Genomic DNA, 25,240 nt, shown 5'->3' on the forward strand with positions numbered 1-25,240 from the left:
GGGCAAGTCATTTAACCCTCATTGCCCCGCAAAAAAAAAAAAGAAAGGAACCCCTCTTGTGACATTGTTACACTTGGGGACTCTACCTGTTACACATGGGCAAGTCTCAATATTTATGTCTTGGCTACATAAGGATAGAGACAGGAAGTGGGCCTGCGATTTCACCGGAATAGGGAACTCCTGAATGAAGATGGTCCATCCACAAATGCAAGTAAACAACTTTTTGGCAACTTAAGAGTCTTGAAGAGATGTCTAGAGCCCAGTTTCTTAAACTGTGGGTCTTGACCCTACATGGTGTCATGTGAGGAAAGTGTTTTGCAAAGTGGAAAATGCTATACATGTACATTATTATTATAATTATGTACCATGATAGGCAACAAGACAGTACATAGAGAGATGGCCTTGACATCATGAAAATCTGGGTTCGAATCTGACTTTGGACATATACTAGTTATGTGAAATTGGGCTAGTAACCTAACTTCTCAGTGCTCTTGACTAGGGCTTCTTAAACTTTTTCCACTCATGACCCCTTTTCACCTGAGCAATTTTTCCGCCATTTTTACATAGGCATATAAAATAGGTATACATAACCTTTTACTATTGTCAAATTTCACATGTGAGATAACAGATGCAGAAAGAGAAAGTAACGTGCCCAAAGTCATGTCTAGTAAGTAGCCTTCCCAAGGTTCTCTAACGCTAAGCCTAACAATCTTTCTACCGCATCATGCTGAGTCTCCATTTTGATTTTTAATATTTCTTTTTTATTTTGGGGGGCTATTTTTAATATTTTCAAGGCAAAATATTGATAACCTCAACAGTTTCCCTATTCACCCTCTTGTATGGAATAACAGGGTTCACAGGACCAGGTTTAGGAGATGCTGCCCTAAATAACATGTTTTACTTAAGAAGGAACAGGCAGGCTTTGCAATGCTCTTGGACAGGAGAAAAGAGATTGCAAATTTCCCTTTGTAACACGGCCACCAAATGATGCAGCTAAATTCCAAAGCGATGTTTTCACCAAGGACATTAAATGTCAAATTTGTTTGGAGCTATTTATAATTCAGTTTCAGTTGATGAAGGTAAAGAGTAAATAACCTCGCTACATAATCAGATTTCGCCATCAAAACTGGCCCTGTCACTATCACTTGCCGTATTTAAACATTGACTTCAATGTCCTCTTTGGGTTGGCCCAATTGTTGACTTAATCTCTTGGGAGGAAATTACATTCAACAAGAGTCTCTGTGTCCTAAGGTGAACAGTCTTGAGCCAAGTTGCATACCTTCTGGAAAGAATTCATTTTACTCAAGCCTCTGGTGATGTTATTCTGTGACCCAAGACCTTTAAACTGGGTTCTGAAATAACCCTGGGTGGGGCAGCTAGATGGCACAGTGGATAGAGCACCGGCCCTGGAGTCAGGAGTACCTGAATTCAAATCTGGCCTCAGACACTTAACACTTACTAGCTGTGTGACCCTAGGCAAGTCACTTAACCCCAATTGCCTCACTAAAAAAAAAAAAAAAAAAAAAAAAAAAGAAAAAACCCGGGGTATGACATACTATATTCAGTTTTGAAAAACCTGTTCCTTTTATTACAATCACTGAACTCTCAAAACTAGCACACCATCACCGTGTCTGGGTATGTAAAGCCTGCGTTGAGAGCTGGTCTGGTACCCACAGTTGGACCTCAGACTATCTGGAGAGGTTTTCATTTGTTCTAACAGGCTCACCCTCCCCGACCTGAAATATTAAAGTAGAATGTTTCTATATATTTCATATTTACTTATATATGCTCATATTATCTTCCCCTCCTCACTTCTGGCCAGACCCTGACCTCTAAGTTATCCTTTACTCCTCACTCTCACCCACATATCCAATCAGCTGCCAAATTTCTTCCTCTATAACATCTCTCATACCAACTCCTCCCTACTTACACATACCAACTCGTCAGAATTTGGTTCACCTCTCACCCGGATTACTGTATTGCTTGTTGTTTTTTCAGTCACGTCCAACTGTTCATGATCACATTTGGGGTTTTCTTGGCAAAAATCCTGGAGTGGATTTCCTACTCTGGTTCATTCCCTGCTCCAAATCATTTTACAGATGGGAAAACCGAGGCAAACAGGGTAAAGTGACTTGTCCAAGGTCACACAGCTAGTAAGTGTGTGAGGTCCTATTTGAACTCATGAAGATAAGTCTTCCTGACTCCTGACCCAGCACTCTATCCACAGTACAACCCAGGAGTCCCAGATTATTCTAACAGCATCCTAATCAGTCTTCTTGACTCAACTCTCACCTATCCAGTCCATCCTCCACACTGCTACCAGAGTAGTTTTTCTTGAACACAGACCTGACAAAATGACTCCTCTACTCAACCTACTCTAGTGGCTTACTATTTATATGGTAAAAATATATGATACCTATACAAACATACATATATACACACATACACACATAATATATAAAGTCTATGGTAACATACACTAAAGTATATGGATATATATATATATATATATTTGGATGTGTATAATGATGATATACATATATATCTCCATTATATTCATAATATAAAATGCAAACTCTTCTGCTTAGCTTTTAAAGTCCTTAACAACCTGTTTCCAAGCTATCCTTCCAGCCTCACTCCCTCCCCTGAACTCCAGCCAAATTGGCTTTCTTTCAGTTCTTCACACATACAACACGCCCTCTCCCACCTCCATTCCTTTTCACTGGCCATTCCCCACGTCTAAAATACTCTCCCTCCTTACTCCCTCCTCACAGAGTCTCTTCTTTTAAAATGCCTCTCAGGCACCACCTTCTGCGTGAAGCCTTTCTTAATCTCCCCAACTGCTAGTGTTCTCCCTTCCAAACCACTTTGTATTTAACAACTTTGCATATATTTATATTTATTAGCTTTATATGTACATATATTTATTTATATATTAAGTAAATAAAATACTTAAGTTGTACTTTACATATTTATATATACAATTATGTATGTGTGTGTGTGTGTGTGTATATATATATATATATATATAGCTATATATTGGGAGGCAGCTAGGTGGCACAATGGATAAAGCACTGGCCCTGGATTCAGGAGGACCTGAGTTCAAATCGGACCTCAAACACTTAATACTTACTAGCTGTGTGACCCTAGGCAAGTCACTTAACCCTCATTGCCCTGCACACACAAAAAAAAAGCTATATATACACATATATTTATATGTTGCTATCTCCCCCATTAGAATGTAAACTTGCTGTGGGTTTCATTCTATGTACTTTTTTTTAAATCCCCAGCCCCTAGCACAGTCCCTAATACATAGTAAGCACTTAATACCTGCTTGTTGATTGATTAAACACATACTATGTGCAAGGAAATGTACTAGACCCCAGAAAAAAGCAAACAAAAATTAAACAAAAAAACAAAAGTAAAAGTCCCTGCTGTCAAGAAGCTTATATCTTACTGAGAAATAGATCATATACAAAGATAAGTAAATATAAAGTAATTTGAGAAAGGAGAAAAAAGTCACAAGACATGGAGGTGAGATAACATTTCATCCAATCCAGCCTAATCATTTTTCAGATGAGGACAGCTGCAGAAAGGTTAGGTAACTTGGCCATGTTTATGTAGCTAACTAATGAGAGTTGGACCTGAAAGGGCAACTTGCTAGATCCCACTATGGTATCAAGGGCTTTCACCTCTACCTCTCTAAAAATTATTTTACCTATTTCTTTTTTCTTTCTATTTTTTTGCAGGGTAATGAGGGTTAAGTGATTTGCCCAGGGTCACACATCTAGTAAATGTCACATGTCTGAGGCTGGATTTGAACTCAGGTCCTCCTGAATCCAGGGGTTGGTGCTTTATCCACTGTGCCACCTAGCTGCCCCCTATTTCTATTGTCACTTAAAAGTACCTTGCATATATATCTATATATCTATATGTATATGTATATAGATATATAGATATAACCTATATCAGATTACCTGCTGTCTAGGGGAGGGGGGAGGGAGAGGAGAGAGGGAGAAAAATCTGAAATTGTAAAGCTTGTATAAACAAAAGTTGAGAACTATCTTTACATGTAACGGAAAAAATAAAATACCTTATATGTAAAAAAAGTACCTTGCAATTTCTTGGACAAGTTTCTATTCAATTTGATAGAAAACGAGAGTTTCATAGTGAGCTGGATTCAATTCTTTTTCAATGAAAAAGCACACTAAATGCCTACTGTTAAATGCACTGTTCTGGGCACTAGGATTCAGTGATTTTTTTAAAAGACTAACTCTTTTCAAAGAGTTTATTATCTTCTAGGAATGGGGATACAACACAAATACAGATGAATTTGATAGAAGGGAGAGGGTGATGGAAACAAAACAAATTTTAGAAAAGCATTTAACAAAAGGCCTTCCTTTGTCAAAAAGAAATATGGACTCAATGATAGTATAATTAGTTGGATTTTGAACTGATTGACTGACCAGATTCGAAGAGTAATCATTAATGGCTAAATGTCAACTTGGAAAGAGGTCTCTAGTGGAGTTCATTTTTCTCAATGAAGTGGGAAAAATGTAGATGAAATATTTGTCAAATTAGCAGATGATACAAAGCTAAGAGGAAAAGCTCCCATGCTGGATGATAGAATAAGTATTCAGTTAGCATCTGATAGACTGAAGTTTCATAGTGCCCGGCACACATAAGGAATTTAATAAATGCTTGCTGAATTGAATGGTTTGTCAGTCTCTAATTATGTTGGTCGATAAGGTTTTAACAGGAGTACATGTTCTCTTGTATCACAACAATAGCAAATAATAATAGCTATCATTTATATAGTGCTTTAAGGTTTGCAAAGCACATTGCAAATATGTCATTTTATCCTTATCTCCATCTTACAGATAAGGAAACTGAGGCAGACAAAGTGATTTGTCCAGGGCCACACAACTAATTGTCTAAGGCCAGATTTCAACTCAGGTCTCCCTGACCCCAGGTCCAATATACTATCCACTATGCTACCTAACTGTCTAGCTATCATAATGTAACCATTCAGTGCTAAGAAGTTTCTAAAATCTTTAGTTATAACTCCAAAGCTTCCTAGTTTTTTACCAGGTCTCTTAAAGCAAAATAGGAGCATTGTTTGGATTCTGTAATGCTGCCCAAATTGTAATGTCAAGTCTTTTGATTGTCCCTTTACAATGGATTTCTGGAAGAGGAAAGTAGAAATAGGCTTATCCACTATAATTTTGATGCTATATTGTCCTACCATATTATAAGCCATCCAAATATAGCAAATGGAAAAAGAGATTAAATATACTTTGTTTTGGTTTGGTTGGAAAACAAAGACTAAATGCTCAAGTTCCTGTTATAAGGGTCATTAGGCATAAACTTTACCCAAGTCTCCACAGTAAAACAAAATTGACAAGGCAATTTCTCAGGTGTTCCATGAAAGGCAGTTTGGGGCCTGAATTATTAAGATAGTAACATCAGTTCTCTTTGAGAGAAAGACAGGGAGAAGGAAAGAGTTCTCACTATGGGGGTAGGTGAGGAAGAGGGAAAAGGGAAGGGAGAAGGGGAGGAAGAAGCAGCATGATGAAATGGCTACAGAGTTGACCTCAAATTCAGGAAGACACAGGTAAAAGCCTTGCCTTTGACTGGTTGTATGACACTGGGCAAATCATTTCACCTCTTAGTACTCTAGGCAATTCTAAGACTATAAGTTCCAGAGAGGGTACTTCCATTCTTTTCTCACTAACTAAATGACTGGATTTTCCTCCCCAACTCCTGCTATCTTACTAGAGAACTTCATACAGGTTGATACTTCCTAAAACACCCTAAACTCTCAGTTCCTCAACTTACAACACTTACTTATGGCCTGGCTTCTGGCCTCATTGTTCAATCAAAACTGCTCTTTCCAAAGTTACCAATGACCTCAATTGACAAATCTAATGGCCTTTAATCATTACTTATCCTTATTGGCCTCTGTGCAGCCTTTGACACTTCCAATGACCCTCTTCTTGATCTTTTCCCTTCTCCACAGGTTTTCATAACACCATTCTCTCCTGTTTCTCCTCCTACCTCTGACCAGTTCTTCTCAGTCTCCATTGTGGGATCTTTCATCTGATCTTGCCTGATAACCATGAGTGTCCTCCTCACATAAGTCCTAAATTCTTTTTTCCCTCTATGCTACTTCATTTGGTGAGATCATTAGCTCCCATAGATTCAATTATTGTCTCTATACAGATGATTCTTCAATTCTAATTCTCTACCCTTGAGGTCTATGCTGACCTCCAGTCTCATTTCTAACTGCCCATTGGAAACCTCAAACTGGATGCCTTGTAGACATCTTCAATTCATTTCCAAAACTGAACTCATTAGCTTCCCCTGCAAAACCATCCTCTATTCCTTACTTCTGTATTACTATCAAGGGTACCACCATCCTCCTAGTCACCCAGGCTTCTTTTTCTGGCCTTTTCAACAACCAAACTCTTCATTATGAAAGATACAAAACCTTAGGCTTATAAATACATCATGGCATAATGGATAAGGTGTTCAAGATGGAGTTAGGAAGACCTGGATTCAAATCCTCCCTCTGACTTACTAGGTGACTGACCCTTCATATATCACTTCTCCATTCTGTAGCTCAAAGGAAAATGCTGACTAAATACAACAGGACAATATCATTTTTAAAGCACTTGTATTTCTTGATGCTTCATAACTTAAATTTGATCCCAATCCCTATTGTATGACACAAGCTCCTAAACATGCGCTTAGAAGGCAGAAACATTCTGGGTAGTTAATAAAAGGGAGAATGGGGTGAGTCAGAATTTCCAATCTCCACAGAAACGTGTATGTCATAAATAGAACACTTATAATGGAATGAACAAGTCAGAGCAAGACAACTCTAAGTAGGAGGGGAGTGGAAATAAGAGAAAGTACGAGTGATGTAAAATAAGTAATGATATTGGACAGCCAATTCAACTCAACAAATTTTTTTAAGCATTTACTACGTTTGAAGCATTGTGGAAGTCACTGTTGTTACAAAGATAAAAAACAGAAAAAAAACTAAAACTATTCTATATGTTAAGTTGGTTAACAATTTATTATACAAAACGTTTCTCTCTCCACCACTCCCCCAATCTGAAGTCCTGCATATTACTACATTTTAATAAAACTTCCAAAGAGGATACATCAAAGCCAAAGCATTTCCCAATAAGAAATGGGAACCATGGGAATGTTGGGAGAAGAGCTTTTCTCAATCTAATTGATGCTTACTTAGCCAGGGCCTGCTCTCCATTTGAGAGTAATGCTTTCGACGGCATAGTCTGATTCAAATCATCACACCTTCTATAGGCCTATTTAAAAAAAAAAGTGTATAGCTCACAGTTGCAATCATAGCCTGAAGACAGGACATTTCCTGAGGATTAATAACTACTGGGGGTGAAAGACCTAGGTCATCAAGTCCCCCTAGACCAAGGGTTCTTGACCTTTTTTGTGTCATGGGCCCCTTTGACAGTCTGGTGGATGCATGATCTCCTCAGAATAATGTTTTTAAATGTACAAAATAAAATACAAAGGATTACAAATGAAACCAATTATATCAAAAGAGTTACCAAAAAAACTTTTGTAAATAAAGTTCTCAGTTAAGACCCTCAGGTTAAGAACCCCTGCATTTAAACAACACTTACCTGTAGGAAATGGCAAGTCCTTTGATGGTTACCAATTAGATCAATACTGAAATACATTGACTTTATTTGGAACTAATATCAATACATCAGTTTTAATTCACAGGTAGAGCTGTGCTGAAGTCATCTTACATGAGCTCCAAGGAGCCCAGAGATTGTTAAAATTTCAGTGTGAGCATTTACACCATAACAATGGACAAACACTAAAAATCAGGGTTTGATATGTTCTCCTAGGCCTGGAGTCAGGAAAACTTGAGTTCAAATCTAGCCTTAAACATTTATTAGTGATGTGACTCTGAGTAAGTCACTTAACCTCTGTTTTCCTCAGTTATTTCATATGTAAAAGGGAGATAATAACAGCACCTACCTCCTAGGGTTGTTGTGAGGATATTTGTAAAACATTTAGCACAGTCTCTGGTACATAGTAGATGCCATATAAATGCTAGTTATTATTGTTAAAAAGTGATTGAGAACATTTTAATAATGCAGATGAAATTTTAAAGTATGTCATATATACATTATTTTGGTGGAGAGAGCCATTTCTTTTTTATCATAAAAGTATTTTATTATTTTCTAGTTACATGTAGAGATAGTTTTCAACATTTGTTTTGATAAGATTCCTAGTTCCAAATTTTTCTCCCTCCCTCCCCCTCTCCAAGACAGAAAGCAATCTGATATAGGTCATATATGTGCAATCACATTAAACATATTTCTGCATTAGTCATATTGAGATAGAAGAATCAGAACACAAGGGAAAAACCTCAAAAAACAAAAAACAAAAACAAAAAAAGTAGAAACAGTATGGTTCAATCTGCATCTAGATTCCACAGTTCTTTTTTCTGGATTTGGAGAGCATTTTCCATCATGAGTCTTTTGCAGTTATCTTGGACCATTGTATTTCTGAGAAGAGTTAAGTCTATCACAATTGATCATCACACATGCTGTTGATACTGTATACAATGTTATCCTGGTTCTGCTCATCTCACTCAGCATCAGTTCATGTAAGTCCTTCCAAGTTTCTCTGAAATCTGCCTGCTCATCGTTTCTTACAGCACAATAGTATTCCATTACATTCATATACCACAACTTGTTTAGTCATTCCCCAATTGATGGGCATCCCCTCAATTTCCAATTCTTTGCCACCACAAAAAAGAGCAGTTATAAATATTTTTGTACATGTGGGTCCTTATCCCTTTTTTATGATCTCTTTGGGATAAAGACATAATAGTGATATTGCTGGGTCAAAAGGGTATGCACAGTTTTATAGCCCTTGGGCCATCATTCCAAATTTTGAGAGAGACATTTCTTTTTTTTTTTTTGCAGGGCAATGGGGGTTAAGTAACTTGCCCAGGGTCACACAGCTAGTAAGTGTCAAGTGTCCGAGGCCGGATTTGAACTCAGGTACTCCTGAATCCAGAGCCAGTGCTTATCCACTGTGCCACCTAGCTGCCCCGAGAGAGACATTTCTTAAACATTACCCAACACATGTATCCCCACACTAATGGGAACTGTGGTCTAATTGGGATATTTCACATTTTATTTTGATTAACAAATAAGCTCCATATCACCAGTCCAAAGGTGATTTTTAAGAAAATTCCATCTAAACAACTTCTATTTTTATTCTGGAATTAACTTCTGCTCATGATGGGTTCCTGAGCTAATGCATGAAATGCTTTTCTTTCCACCTTTTCAGCCCATTTCATGGAAAAGCCACCTTGACAACTGGGCAAACGATACTGCAGGATTGTCTGACAGTGGGTCTCTATAGGTCACATGGGAACAATGAAGGCAGTTCTGGAGAACTGCATGAAACCTCATGAGCTCTCTCAGTGGGTAGATGGCTTCCATTTGCCAAGCTCCCTCCTGTGTGTTTCGCTGGTCGCAAACTGTCGCCTGGGGCCGGAGCACCTGTTGCCCTGTGGTTTCTCTCCGAAGGGAGCAGAGGCTCAGTGAATGATCCGTGTGTTTGAAGTCATCTGCCCTCCCACACTCGGGCTAAGGCAGGCGGCCCCACTATCCCAAGGCCAGAGATGATTGACAGAGAAGTCAAGTCCCCAAGTTTCCAAAGCCGTTTTAAATTTCAGGAAAATAGCTGCAAGCTGTTAAGGAAATGCAGGGTGGCCAAACACCTGATGTGCAGCTGATCGGGCTTTCGAGAACGTCATTGTGATGTGTCATCTAAGGAAGAGTACTGAAATAGCTAGACTCCCTGGAACCAGAGGGTCAGGTCCAAGCAGAATCAGTGCAGCTTTTCATCAGCGTAAAGACTGTAATCTTCTGAGCTCCCCATAGAGCTTTACGTTCAAAGATCCTGCGGCTTGAGAGCAATTAATCTCATGGCAGGCCTGTGAAATTAGACAATCCTAATAATGTATGCTGGTAATAGTTAGCCTTTATATAGAGCTCTGAGGTTGGTACCATCACCCCAATCCATAACATGCATGAGGCATTCCCTCAAGTGTTACCCTATGAGTCAGGAAGATGAGAATTCAGAGCTCTCCTCTGGCATTAACTGTGTGACTACAGCAAATCATTCGCTTCTCTGAGGATCTGTTTCCTCACCTGTAAAATGTTGAAAGTGGTACCTATAATTCCAACTTCATTGACTGTAGTAAGATGGTGCAGGGAAAATGTTAAGGTCCTATAGAAATGTTGGTTATTTATAACAGCATCATTATTAAGAAGAAAATTTCTTCCCCAGAATCCATCAGTACCAACTTTGTGGAACTGAAATTTGGGGGATTCTTTCATGAAACCTTCTGGGAGGAAAGCTAGATCACACATAGAGGCAGATGGGTGCTACAGTGGAGAGAAGTTTAGACTCAAAGTCAGAAAGGCAGAATCCTGTCTCATACACTTACTAGCTGTGTGCCCTTAGGCGAGCTATTCAACTTCTTTCAGACTTGATTTCTCACTCTGTAAGATGGGCTTGATGTCCCAAAAGGGTCCTTCCAACTCTGAATCTATGATCCACAAAGCTAGATTTGCAGGAAGCACCCATCTCTTATTACATTGTTATTATACCCTATTCTCAAACATCTTCCTGAGTCTACCATACAACATCCTTCACCAAAGTTGTCCTATAGTTGGCAAGATGGCAGAATAAGAGGCAGCATCAAAACCCAATTTCCGACCTCATCCCTTCAAAACAGTAAGGATTATTTCAAATAAAGCGATATAAACAAAAGACAAGAAAAAAGGAAATAATTCCTCACAGCTCATAGGGTAATCAACTGACACACACACTCACATACACACACACATACAAACCAAACACATAAGACCATGTTACTAAATCACTCCAACAATCTCCCCTACATCCCCCTAAGGCCCCACACCACAAGTTCTACATGGCTGCTCTGTAGTTGCCTCCTGTGATCTCCTCACAGAAGTGATCCATTCTAGCAGATCTGCCCACTCTTCAGCAAGGAGAGGGTCTGGAATTTGAATACCACCAGTCTAGATAGAAGAGTACAGATAGGGTTAGATGAGGTAGAGATGCAAAAATTCAAGGTCAATATCAATGGTATCTCAGCCTCATAGAAACATGTATTGACATGCTGACTCATCAAACTCAATATACAGATAAAGAAAGATAGCAGAACTCACCCAAGGTCATACAGCTAGTGGGACTCAAAGCCAGGTTATCTGCTTCCAATTTCAGTTTAGGAAATGGAGATAATATTGAATATTAAACCATGATATTATAACATGAAGTTCCATTATGTTTTATTTTCAGTTTTTCTAATGAATAATACTTGTTTATTGATTCCATGCCAGTAAGTCTCACTGAATCGCTGTACAAACACAAAGATGTGGTCCATTGTGGAAAAAGCTATAAACAGGAAATCTTGCCCCTGTTATCCACAGAAGTGGCTGCATGTCAGCATTGTTAAAAATAAATTAATTTTCCAGAGTACTTGAGCATCCTAAGGAATTTAAGTCCTTTACAAGAGGACTTTTGATTATATAGACCTATAGACCTGATTATATTGCATCTGGTTTCTAAAATCAATGTTAATTTAAAAAAAAAACATTTTAATCACTTGATTTACCTGTATACCTTCCATGGTGATTGATTTTTAGAAATAGGTTTTGGAGGCCAGAAGGGTTTAAGCAAAGAAACTGTTGACTCTTAATTTATTTATTCACAAATCTTTATTGAACACCTTCTAGTCCAAGACATTACTAGTAAGCACTACTAGATAGATAACAAAATAAATAAAGCAGTCTTGCCTTCAAGAAGTTTACATTATGAGGGCAGCTAGGCATCACAGTGGATAAAACAATGGTCCTGGATTCAGGAGGACCTGAGTTCAAATTTGGCCTCAGACACTTGACACTTAACCCTCATTGTCCCACAAAAAAAAATTGCATTTTACTAGGGAAGCTGCCATATACACAAACATATACAAGGTAGTATATGATAGCCAAATATGAAAAACACAGATTAAGTAGCAATTAGGTACAGAGCACTACATCTCTAGGGTCAAAATAAGGTAGGGTCCCAGCCCTCATGGAGGTTTTAATCAAGTAGATGAGATAAGCTATACATACCCCCTCAAAAAAAAACACCTATAATACGTTAGAATTACTAAATGTACACAAATCAAAAAAATTATACTGAGATCTGAAAAGATCTTTCAGCAATAGGGATAATGGAAAGAGAAGGAAAGCTGGTCACAGGAGGCTTGATAGAGGAGGTAACATTTTAGCTAGACCATAAGGCATAAAGCACAGAATCTCAGAGCAAGAAGGATATCAGAGGTAATAAAGCTTAATTGTACCTACATAAGAATCCCATATACATTATCATGAACAATGGCTATTTGGTCTTTGTTCAAAGTCCCACTGTGTTACAAGGCACCTCATTTAATTTTTGGATAGCTCCTATTGTCCTTCTCTTATTAATGTTCTTACCTCCTTTCTACCAAAGCCATTTATTATCTTGGTTCATCCTTCTGGGCATCCACCAGCTTCTCAAGGGACTAAATAGCATGCCACCACGGAAAGAATACTGATTTCAGAGCCAGAAGACCTGTGCTCAAATCCAGCCTTTGTCAATTACTACCTTTATAACCTTGGGTAAGTCATGTGACCTTCGTTAGACCTCAGTTTCTTCATCCGTAAAATGATAAATTAGACTAAAGGGCACCTGAGTTCTCTTCTTCTTCTAGATCTATGACCCCATCATCCTTCTTTACCTTTTTCACTGCTTGCGTGACCTAGACCAAATCAATTATTTCTTGGACCTAAGTTTCTTCATCTATAAAATGGGAGGGTTGAACCAGATGACCTCTAAGTTTCTTTCCGGCTCTGAATATCTATGATCAGATGAGCCAATGAACTGAATGTAATATGCTGGATGTTGGCTAACCAGGGCAGAGTACAACTGGACTGTCACCTCCCTAACTCTGGACTCTGTACAGGTTGGAGTCAGATAGTAAAGAGCTTTGAATGTCAGTGTTAATGGGCATTTCAGGGCTGCTCTTCCTGCTTTTGACCAATCACATGTGCTGAGCTAGCACATGGGCACTTCAGTGACGAAAAAAAATGTCCCTGGATTCTTATAGCTGACCATATGTGATTCATTGCTGAAAACAGTAAACTCATTTGGTATAACAAAGTAATCCTACTAAACAGGAAGGGTCCATGAATCTGTGGGCCTGTAATAAGAAGTGACTTAGTGCTCCATTTTCTTTTCTTTTCCTGGCTTGAATTGTGTGGAGACTGTTCAAGTCTCTCTTGTGAAGGGTCAGGAGAGGAGTCACCCTTCCCCCAAGCTGGTCACTTGGCAACTGATCCCATATGACATCCAAATCTGGGGGACTCAAATAATAGGGTTTGATTCTGAATGTCTGGCTGCCTCTTCTGCTTTGGGTTCCTTTACCTGATCACAAAGTAACCAAACAATGATCCTGAGATGGATGTGTCCAGTGTTCATCTGCTCAAAAATATCCAGTATCTCTCCATTCCCTTCGTGATAACATACAAGCCCTCAACTATCAACAATGTGGATCCTATCATCCTTTTTAGTCTTGCTTTGTATTGTTCCCAGAATGAATTCTATGTTCCAGCCAAACTGGCCTCCAGATGTTTCCCAAACATGATCCTGTAGCGCTTGCCTCTATTCTCCCATAAGTAGTCCCCCATACCTGAAAGCCACCCCCTCCCCATCTCTGCCTCTCAGAATTCTTGTCTTCTTTCAATGTTGTTTGCCCCTATGAATCTTTCCTTGATTCCCCATCCCAGTTGTTAATGCTCTCTACCTCCTCAATTTAGCTTGTATTATTCTTACACTTGTTGTGTTCATGTTTTATCCTTTCCCTTAAGCAGGGCATCATGAATGATGCATGAGCTGCATGAAGAGGTGTCTTGTGTTATTTTTTTATTCTTTGTATCACCAGAATTCAACACAGTGCCCTGTTCCTGGTAAGGATTTATAAAATTCTGATGCATATTTGCCCATAAATGGTCACACAGTGACATTGAGTAAATGTTATCAAAATTAACTTAATTGAATGGAATGAAATACAATCTGCCTTGGGCTGGTACCTGCAGCTATCCAAAATAGAGAGTCAAGCAATCAAACGGGACTTTCAGAAAGCCTAGATGGCTCTACTTCCAGAAGCTGTGCCCTTAAGCATTTCATTGACCTTGTAGGCCATGGGCCTTTCCGGGTATTCACTTATCTGTCTTAGAACTTTTGCCATATCTAACATAACAAAGACTGGAGATTAGGCTTGTCCATTTTGAATCCTTTAAAAGCAACAATTAATGGTCCTATAGCCCAAATCCCCACCATAAAACCAGAGTCTCAAACTCTGCTTCTCAAAATTCCTTTCACTAACCTGACACATAGTAGGTGCTTAATAACTGTCGATTTATTGCCTGTTACCCTTTTTGTTCTGTATTATCCCTTCTAGTCACCATTCCCACCTGCCAAAGCATTGAACCAGGGCCACTATATCAACCATCCTGGTTTTCTTATTTTCTATTTAAATATATTATTGGGAAGTGTTAACATTCCAAGATAAAACTGGTTCCTTATTCAAATTATAATCTTTCTTAAGTAAGCTTTTAAAATGCCAACTTTGCCAATGAAGTCTTTTGTAGATGAATACTAGGAGTAACAAAAAAAATTTCTGAAACCAAGCTCTAAGAGAAAATTGACTTCTCATATGCTAAAGTCATTGGATCAATAACTCTAATGGAAGACTCTTTTTTTTAAGTCCCACACGATTTCAGAGAACTACTCTTTATGTATGACTAGGGCGAACTAAAAGTGAAGAGGAAAAAAGTGCTAATGAGAGATAAATGACAACAGCCAACAACCCATCCTCCTGATATCGAGGAAGTGAAGAAAAATTATATTGGTGAGTGGCAAATCAGGGTAGATGAGATCCTGGGAAAGTATAGAATGACAGGAAGCAAGATGCAGTAGGATGTACGCTCATTTGAGGGCCAAAATACCACATTAAATGTGGAGTCAACCTTTTTCTAGCATTAGGTTAAATGAACAATTCATTTAATCTCTCTTAGTCTCATTATCTTCATTTGCAAAATGATAGATTTGAAGAAATATAATGTTGTATACTGGATAGAGTGTTGAATTTGGAGTCAGGAAAACTAGAGTTTTATTCTGTGTATATGGTAGGCATTTATTTGTCTGGAGTATGTGACCCAAGATGATTGTGTGACCCTGGGCAAGTTACTTAATCTCTCTGGGACCCAGTTTCCTCATTTGTAAAATTTGTACACAATGACCTTGATGAAAAATCTGGTCATATAAAAATGGGAGTTATTATTGCTGTTGTTATGATCATTTTTATCATTGTTATTATTATGTAATGTTCCTTATAGTTGAGAATTCTATGAAAATACAGCAAGTAGATGAGTGAGAATTTGAAGCCCAATCCTGAAATTCTAAATCCATTGTTCCCCATATACATTAGACCAATTATCCACTCATTTGAATTCACAAGTTCCTTTGAAAAATAATAATGATAATTCAATCACTGGGAATCATTTTTATCAGATTACTTTTTTTTTTTAACATTTGAAACCAGGAACAAGGGATTTGAAATTTTGGCAGGGCTAAGTAGGATGGAGATGGAGGCAGAAAGGTTTGGGAGGCTGACAACTTCTGATGGTCTCCCTTCTTTTGGTAAAAAGGAGATGGACTCTGATTGTAAAATGTTACACATACTGTCTAATATGGTCAACTGTATTGATCGGTTTTACTTAAATATATTTCTTTGTTAAGATGAAGGTCTGTGTGAAATATGGGAGTATATCAGGGAATAACAGCAAAAGAAAAAAGGCTTTAATACAATTTTTTAATTAAAAAAAAAAACACGAGTGGAAGGTTCCAGGGTAGGCAATTCAATAGAGCAGTTGAAAGAGCACTGGACCTCAAGCCTCAGACACTAGCCGCATGAACTTGGGCAAACTGCTGAACCTGTGTCTGCCTCAGTTTGCTTATATGGAAAATGGGTATAATAATAGCACCTAACTCACTGGGTAATTGTGAAAATAAAATGTGATAACAATTGTAAAGTGATTTGCAAACCTTAAAGAGCAATATAAATGCTAGCTAGGGAAGCTACTGAGCTCCCCCAGACGTGGTCTGCCCCAAAGGAGGAAGACATCAAATAACCTTGGGAGCTGAGCTCTAAAAAGTTTCCTAGCAGGGCAGCTAGGTGGTGCAGTGGATAAAGCACCGGCCCTGGAGTCAGGAGTACCTGAGTTCAAATCCAGCCTCAGACACTTAACACTTATTAGCTGTGTGACCCTGGGCAAGTCACTTAACCCCAATTGCCTCACTAAAAAAAAAAAAAAAGTTTCCTAGCTCCTATCTCTCTTCTCCTCGTGCTTTTCCCTAGACCCCACCCCCACCCCCTGCATTAAAGCTCAATGCCTACTGTGTAGAGGAAACTGCTACTCTCATTCCTGAAACGTACTCCAATCCTCCCTTCCACCTGATAAAATCCCTCTCCCTTCAGTGTTCAACTCAGGCACCACTTCTACATGAAGCCTTTACTTATCTCCCATACTGCTAGTGCCCACTCTCCCAAATGACCTTGTATTTAACTACCTGGTATTGATTTCTCTTTATTTGGACTCTCTCTATATATACACTTATATGTGCACTTTCCCCCAACAGATCATAAACTCCTTAAGGTTAGGGATTGATTCATTTTTTGTATCTGTATCCTTTGTGCCTGAGACATAGCAGGCACTTAATACAATGTTTGTTCATTGATTGATGGAATGAATGTTAATTAACATACAGTTCCTGCCCTCGTGGTTCTTACAATCTAGTGCGGAGGATACATGTACATACAAATAATAATAATATGTAATGGCATATGACAAGTACATTAGAGAGGTATGAAACCTTGAGGTTCATTTTTGCTATTCAAGAATGGGACATTGTTATTAACTGGGTCAATTGGGGAAGGCTTTGTTGAGAAGGTGACCTTTGAATTGGGCTTTAGAAGAAGGCTAGGAAAACAATAGGCCAAAAGATCATCAGGGCGGGCATTCCACACCAATTTAACTGGATTGGATTACATGTAACAAGGCCCCCAAAGAAGTCACAAGACTGCACCCGATTTTAGTAATAATTAATTTAATAACAATTAAAAACTAATACTTTATTAACATGAGATCAAGAAGAGAATCAACAAAATGTCCCAACCTCCCACCACATGCCGATGTACTTCAAGCTCTGGATATAGAAGTAAAACTAACCATATCACAATCCTCACCATGTATACAATACAGTAAAATTGTTAATTCCAGAGACAAAGGAGAGGGGGAATATGAACTTTGAATTAACCAGGTTTAAATTACCTATTTTTTTCATTAAAGAACAATGGAGGGGGCAGCTAGGTGGCACAATGGATAAAGCACTGGCCCTGGAGTCAGGAGTACCTGAGTTCAAATCCGGCCTCAGACACTTAACACTTACTAGCTGTGTGACCCTGGGCAAGTCACTTAACCCCAATTGCCTTACTAAAAAAAAAAAAAAAAAAGAACAATGGCGGATCTAGTCATGTGGGACATATCAATTGCTTTGGACTAAACAATGCTTACATTAAAGGAAAGAGATCATAGTATCAAGATTTAGGACTAGAATGGACTTTAGATATCTACAAAATTTTTTAATGTAAGCATTGGCTACTTACTGAATGCCAAGTCTGCATGCAATAGAAAGATGTAGTTGGGTACCAACACCATTTAATTGATTAGTCCAGAGGGTGGACAGCAACAAAGAACATAAAGGTGAGTGGGTTTTCCCAGATCACTCCGAGTGAGTGGTAAAGTTTGGGTCCCAGATTTCAGGGTGAATGGCCAGAGGAGTCTATGGTCCTACTCTTCTGGGACCGACTCCTATTATATAACTCTGGCATGATTAAGGTTTCTACTATACCCCATTCTATTTAGAAATGTCTTCTGAAACTCTCCAGAGTTGGCCTCTCATTCAGAGTTGGCAACTCATTCAGAGTTGGCCTGCCTGGATAATTTTTAGAAACTGTACCTTTTGCTATCAGTCCATGCTCCCTGACCCAATAACCCCAATAAGGACAGGACAGATGCCACAGCAGACCGTTTGTCTAAAAATTTATGTAAATCCAAGCCCCCACCTGCTCTGTGCCTTTAACCAGAGAGCACAGACCACCACTCATCCAGTCTACCAGCAACATGTTGTTTCATGGAATAGTAGGATTAAGGATAGCCGCATGCAACTCTTGCTTACTGAATTAATATATCCCATGCTATGTATGCAGGCATGTGCTGATAAATGTTTAACAATTCTGAAAACAAAAATGTATTCAGGACACACTTTTAAGCTGAATCTGTATTATTAACATTTTCTCCATCATTTTCTTGAGTATTAAACAATCAACCCAACAATACAAAGCTCTGCTTTGTGGTCTTTGTTGATTTCTGAAGCACAAGTATTCACACTAAAAATTTCACAACTGGCCTTACAAGCTGCTTTGAACTAGCTGTTGTTTGCATGAGTACCAAAAAACCCATTCTAATCCATGCCAACTTCATCCCCTTCACCAGAACTCAGCCCTAAATTTGCATGATACAAGTAAACTACTTTGTTTATCTCTGCCTTGTAGAATCCTAGGCCTCCCTCGGTGTTTAGCTCAGAAGCTTCATCCTTGGTGAAGCCTTCCTGTTCCCTCCCAGTTGCTAGTGCCCTCTCCCTTCTCAATTTACCCGCTTATTTTTAAGTAGACTGGACTAGGATATTTGAAAGAAAAAAAGGAGTGGCTGCCAATGAGAGGAAATAGGGGACATAGACCAGGAAGTGAGTAACTCACAGATGTTTCATGCTTTAATCTTCTGCTTGCAGGCCAGTGTCACATTTCAAGTCCTTGTGGGCCTAATTTTGTGCCCACTGCTCTGTACCTAATGACCATTTCCCACATATACAGCTAGCAAAACCCTTCAGTGCCACTGTGGTACATCAAAAAGGGCATCAGCTTTAGAGTCAGAAGACCTGGGTACAAAGCCACATGACTTCAGACAAGTCAATTAACCTCCCCGGGACTGTTTCCTTCACTGTTAAAAAAAAAAAAATGAGGCACTGGGCTTCGATGGCCTCCTAAGAAGTCCCATGATCCATGTTTCTAGGATCTTAATTATGAGACTAATAATAAGGATGGAGGGAACCCCAAAGGTATTGACCACTGGAGGATGTAAGAGTTGAGAATGATTCTGACAAGGGGGAAGTTCTGGGTAAAACTGAAGTAGAAGCTTATATTTAAGGTCTGACAGCACCTAGGTTTATAAAAGACTGGAATCCACTTAATTCCATCCTTTCTTTTTATTGGTGAGACTATTAAGTCCCTGGGGGGATAAATGGTTTGTCTCAGGACCCACAAGTGGCAAACAGCAGAGCCAGGATTACACCCAGGTCTTTAGACCCCAAATAATCAAGTCTTCTATCCACTTACCACCTCTCTCCAAAATCCCTCCTCTAGTCCCTCCTTTTCCTTTCCTATACAACCAGTCTTAAGGGTCTTCACACCACCCAGTACCCCATTCCACCAGATAATCACCTTACTAGGAGGCAATGAAGGCTCCATATATTCCTAGCCCTCTGTGAAGACTTGCCTGTAATGTATCCATTTCTTCAAGCCTTTAATTTGTTAACCAATCCATAAGTATTTATTGAGCAACCACTGTGCTAGGCACTGGAGATACAGAAATAAAAACAAAAGTCCCTGCTCACATGGAGTTTATAGTCTATCAGTGGAGACAATCTGTTCTCAAAGAAATATATACAGAATATAATAAAATAAATACATGATGAAAAAACTAGGGGATAAGCACTGCCTGTTGGGGGGGGGTCAGGAAAGCCTTCCTGTAAAAGGCAATGTATGGGGGCAGCTAGGTGGCACAGTGGATAGAGCACCAGCCCTGGAGTCAGGAGTACCTGAGTTCAAATCCAACCTCAGACACTTGACACTTACTAGCTGTGTGACCCTGGGCAAGTCACTTAACCCCAATTGCTTCACAAAACAAAACAAAAAAGGGGGGGCAATGCACGCATGCACAGATTGTTTTGTTTTGTTCTTTTCTAGAGATCCAGTTTGAATTATTATTTTAATAGCACTTAGTTTTTTCTGATTACATGGAAAGACAATTTTTAACATTCATTTTATAAGATTTTGAGTTCCAAATTTTCTCCCTCCCACTTTCCCCTCCTCCTCCCTAATATGGTAAGCACTTTTATATGGGCTCTGTATGTGCAATCATGTAAAACATATTTCTATATTAATCATGTTATAAAATAAAACACAGACACATAGAAATAAAGTGAAAACAGTATTTTTTCAATCTTCATTCAGACTCCATTGTTCTTACTCTAGATGTGGAGAGTATTTTTTTTTTGATGTGGAGAGTATTTTCCATCATGTCTTTTGGAATTGTCTTGGACCAGTGTATTGCTGAGAAGAGCTACATCATTCACAGTTGATCATGGTACAGTATTATTCTTATGGTATACATTGTTCTCCTGGTTCTGCTCACTTCACTCAGCATCAGTTCATATAAGTTTTTCCAGGTTTTTCTGAAATCTGTCTGCTCCACATTAGCAGTTTTGAAGAAAATGAGGTTTTCTAAGAGGCAGAAGAAAGGACAGAGTATCTTCTAGGAACAGAGGACAGATTGAAAAGCTAACCTGAAAAACTAACTCACTGAGGTCTTAAGGGATAAAAAAATGCTTTACTGTGTTTTTTCTCTTGGTAGTGATTCAAGAAGTATGAAATGAAAAAAATACCTTAGAAATCATTTTGTCCAACCCTCTTTTTTTGCAAATTAGGCAACAGAAACTTGTACAAATTAATAGGCTTGTCCAAGGTCACCCAAGGGATTTTTAGAGACAAGAATAGTATGTAGCCCTCAACTCTGATCTGACAGATCTTTCCCTATCCTTTAGTGGGGTGGGGTGGTAGCAGAGAGAGTATTGGACTGAGTATCAGGCTAGAGGCCCAGAGTCTCCTAACTTCTCTGAGTTTCATTTTCATTATTTCCAGAGGGTGGTTTGATCCATAAAGGATCATAGAGCTAGACTTTAGAGTTTACAGTTGCTAGTGACTGTTCTGTCACTTACCAGCTGTGCGACCCTGGGGAAGTTACTTGTCAGCCTCAGTTTACTCATCTGTAAAATGGACAAATAATAACACCTACATCCTTGGATTGTTGTGAGGATATAATGAGAAAACATTTATAAGGTACTTTGCAAACCTTAAAGTGCTATAAAATTCTGCCTACTATTATTCTGGAAAGTAAAAAGACACTAAATTGAGTATACTTTTTGACATTTTTAGCACTATTAGATTTATGTGCCCAAGAGATTAAAGAGGAAAATACCAAAATACAAAAATTGGTACAAACATATTAGTTGAAATGGCAAAGAATGGAAAACTAAGATAGTACACAACAACTGGGGATTGGTTGAACAAATTACATTATACAAATTGTATTATAAGAAATGACAAATGGGACTGTTTCAGAGAAACCTGAGAGGATGTATATAAACTGAAAAAGAATGAAGTAAGAAGAGACTGGAGAGCAATTTATCCAATAACAAAATTGTAAAGACAAAACAACTTTGAAAGACAAGAATTCTGACAACAACAATCATGTTCCAGAGGGCCAGTGATTTACCATGTAACCCAACTACTGACAGAGAGCAGAGGTGATGAATTTCATACATGTGTGTATATATACATATACATGTATGTTTATGTTCATACACAGAGATATATTGTTATATGTGTATACACATGTATGCATATGTGTGTAAATACACATATTATGTATACATACATAAACACATATATATTCACTCAGCTTGAAGGTACCTTACTAGGATCTAATCTGACTCATATAGTGGTAGTACTAGGCCTCCACCAGTCGCAAATAACCATGGATCCCTGTCTTGAAGAGCCACAGGCCACAGTGTGGCTGTGCAGTCTGATACGGGAGCCGCAGCTCCTGAGTGACTTATAACTGGTAACTGCTGTATCCCATGTTGTATCCACCCCATGAGGAGTAGCTGGAATGTCCTCTCCAGAGTGCTGGCCTGGGCGGATCAATATGGACAACAAGCTGTTGCCCATGCAGCAGATTTTCCCTCTCCGCGATATTGGTGAATCCAAAGGAGAGGCAGAGCCAATACAGTTTGGCACCAGTGCCACCTCAGGAGTTGCCAGAGGGATGTGATGTCCAACATCCAACTGCCTAAGGGACTCCGACTCCTGATTTTTCCTCGGGGTTAACTCCCAAAGCCTTTCCCATATATGGGTATAGCCGCAAGGCAGCGGAGGACTCATATATATACACATACACACACACACATATATACACACATATACACATTCATATATGTGTATGTATGTGTGTGTATGTATATATGTATACACACGTATATACACATATATACATACTGTTCTAAAAGATCTGAAAACTGGCAGAAATTTTTAGAAATCACTCAGGAACCTAATGAACAACCTAATAGATTTTATGATAGACTTTGTGAAGTGACTAGGCAATTTATAAGGCTAGACCCACTGGATTCCAAGGATTCCTATATTGTGCTTAACATATTTGTCCATCAATCCTTGCCAAAAATACATAAATATTTTATAACACAGTATCTAGGCTGGAAAGATATGACTGTAGAAAAGATTAAGGAAGCAGCTACCTATATGTTGCAGGCAGTTAGAGGAAGAGGGAGAGGGGAGTTTTTCTGAGAATTTTTCTGAAAGAAACAGGGAAGGAAGGTAGACAGTGAGAGGATCTGTTGGTGTTTGACCTTTGTACCAAAACAGAAGAGACTGCAAGCTAATTCTCCTTAGAGCTACAGATTTCAAGTGGTGGTGAGTTTGTGTTTTTGAGGCAACAGTATCTCTTTGGAGCTGGCTGGGCTGGAGGCAGGTTCGGGGTACCTAGGGCCTTTTTACCCCAGAGATTTATACATTGTTCCTAGCTCTATTAACCTCACTTGTGTTTTAAATTTGTTCCCATTAATAAGACCTGTTTCTTCTTTTTGAAAGAGGCTGTTAATTTCTTTTCTTACCCCAATATTAAGGTGAGCCGCCCAGTTAACTCTTCCCATACTAAATTTGGCCCTTACAATACATATATATGGACTCACTTATTTCATATATATGTATATATGAAATAAGGGAGTCATATTAGGTGCATATATACATATATATGTTTATGTGAAGTAAGGGAGTCAGATGAGATCCTAGCAAGATTTCATATGTACATAAATATATATATTTGAAATCTTATATATAACTTACATATGACTTTAATATATATAAGGAATCTCTCTATATATGTGAAATAAGGGATTCGGATTAGATTCTAGTCAGATTAGATCATACACACACATATAGAGAGAGAAAGAAACTCACTTATTTCATATTTATGTATATATTAGATTAGATCCTAGTGAGTGAGATTCTATATATATGTATGTGTAGATGTATATGTGTATATATATATGACTCCCTTGTTTCATATATATACAGACTCACTTATTTCATATATATACATATATAGGGACTCATTTATTTCATATATATGTATATGTATATATGTGTGTGTATGTGTATATATATATATACAGATATATATACAGATATATGTGTGTGTATAGATAGATAGATAGATAGATAGATAGATAGATAGATAGATAGATAGATAGATAGATAGATAGATTAGATCCTAGTAAGGTACCTTTGAGCTCTGACATTCTAAGCTTTTTTGGTTCATTCTGCTACATATTTCACACAATACTATACGGCCTCCCTAAAAGAAATAATCTTCAATTTTGGCATTCTTCCCCTACAATAAGTATCAGAATATCAATTAAATTGGACAAAATTGAAAGAAGTATTCTCATTATTAGCATTTTAAAGTGATGAAGTGAAGGAGAGGAAAGAGGGAAAAGCTTATATTTATTTGTCTCATTATATAGTATCCTGTGCTAAGTCCTTACAAAAAATCTAAATAAATCATCATGTGTAAATGTATGCATATACATACATATATTATAACATATACACACACACACAGCCTATGTGGGAATTTGTTATGACTGCATATTTGTTACCAGAGTTGTTTTTCTTTTTCTTTTTTTTTTTTAAATGGGGGGAAAGGTTGGAAGAGAGAAAAAATAGATTTGTGTTCATTGAAAAAAATGAACTTAAAAGAGTGCTCTGAAAGCTAAGAAGTTCTCTACAAATAATGCTATATTCTTACCCCATCAGCTTCAGAAAGCAGCTCTTTTCCTCCCTTCTTGATATTCTTGCTTCAAACATAGCTTTAAAAAGCTCCTTTTCTCCTTTTTGCCTAGCTTCATTCTGGCCTCCAGCCTTGCTGACATCATTTTTATAAGCTCTTTCCATCATTTTCAGCTTGTCCTTAGTTACACACCCCTCCTTCCATCTTTTGTGTGTGTCCTAACAAAATCCAAATTCATCAAAGGGCTCTTTGTGTGATCACATTGAGTCTTTAGATATCACCCCAATTTCTTGCTCACTGGGGATATCTGTAATTATATATTTAGAACATCCTTTATTAAGGGCTTCCTAGCCCTCTTTAGCACCTTTTCAAGGTCATGCATTTCCTTTCTACCAATGTACTGAAATTTGCATCCTAAAATCTTTTCCTAATGCCCATGGTCTAGGTCTTACTCTGACTACCCTTACATTCATTTCCTATTATTAACTCCAAGATAACATGACCCTTTTCTCTTAAGGTTTCTGTAATTTCCACACAACCAAGCAATTCATCCTTGAAAGCCAGAAATAAATCCATAATAGCAATGCTCCTCAGGGTTTTTTTCCATTGTTCTGGAAACTTGCTGGTTAGCAAGTCAAGAGTTAACTATCTATTCTGCTTTGATCAGAATGAGATTTCCAATAGATGCCTAAATTGTTGAATTTTCCTATGATCATATCTTGCTTCTATGACAGTTTTCCTTTAACACAAATTAGTAATGATGTATAGAAATATAACCTATGGCC

General features: G+C 38.2%; 1 long non-coding RNA gene across 1 annotated transcript in view; it reads right to left on the bottom strand.

The window, feature by feature from the left end:
• The window catches only part of LOC122725334, a 128,081-nt gene that overhangs the window by 81,565 nt on the left and 21,276 nt on the right, over positions 1 to 25,240 (bottom strand). The gene's annotated exons all lie outside the window — the stretch shown is intronic.

The sequence above is a fragment of the Dromiciops gliroides genome, chromosome 4, assembly GCF_019393635.1.
Source record: "Dromiciops gliroides isolate mDroGli1 chromosome 4, mDroGli1.pri, whole genome shotgun sequence".
In the NCBI taxonomy this organism is placed as follows: Eukaryota; Metazoa; Chordata; class Mammalia; order Microbiotheria; family Microbiotheriidae; genus Dromiciops; species Dromiciops gliroides.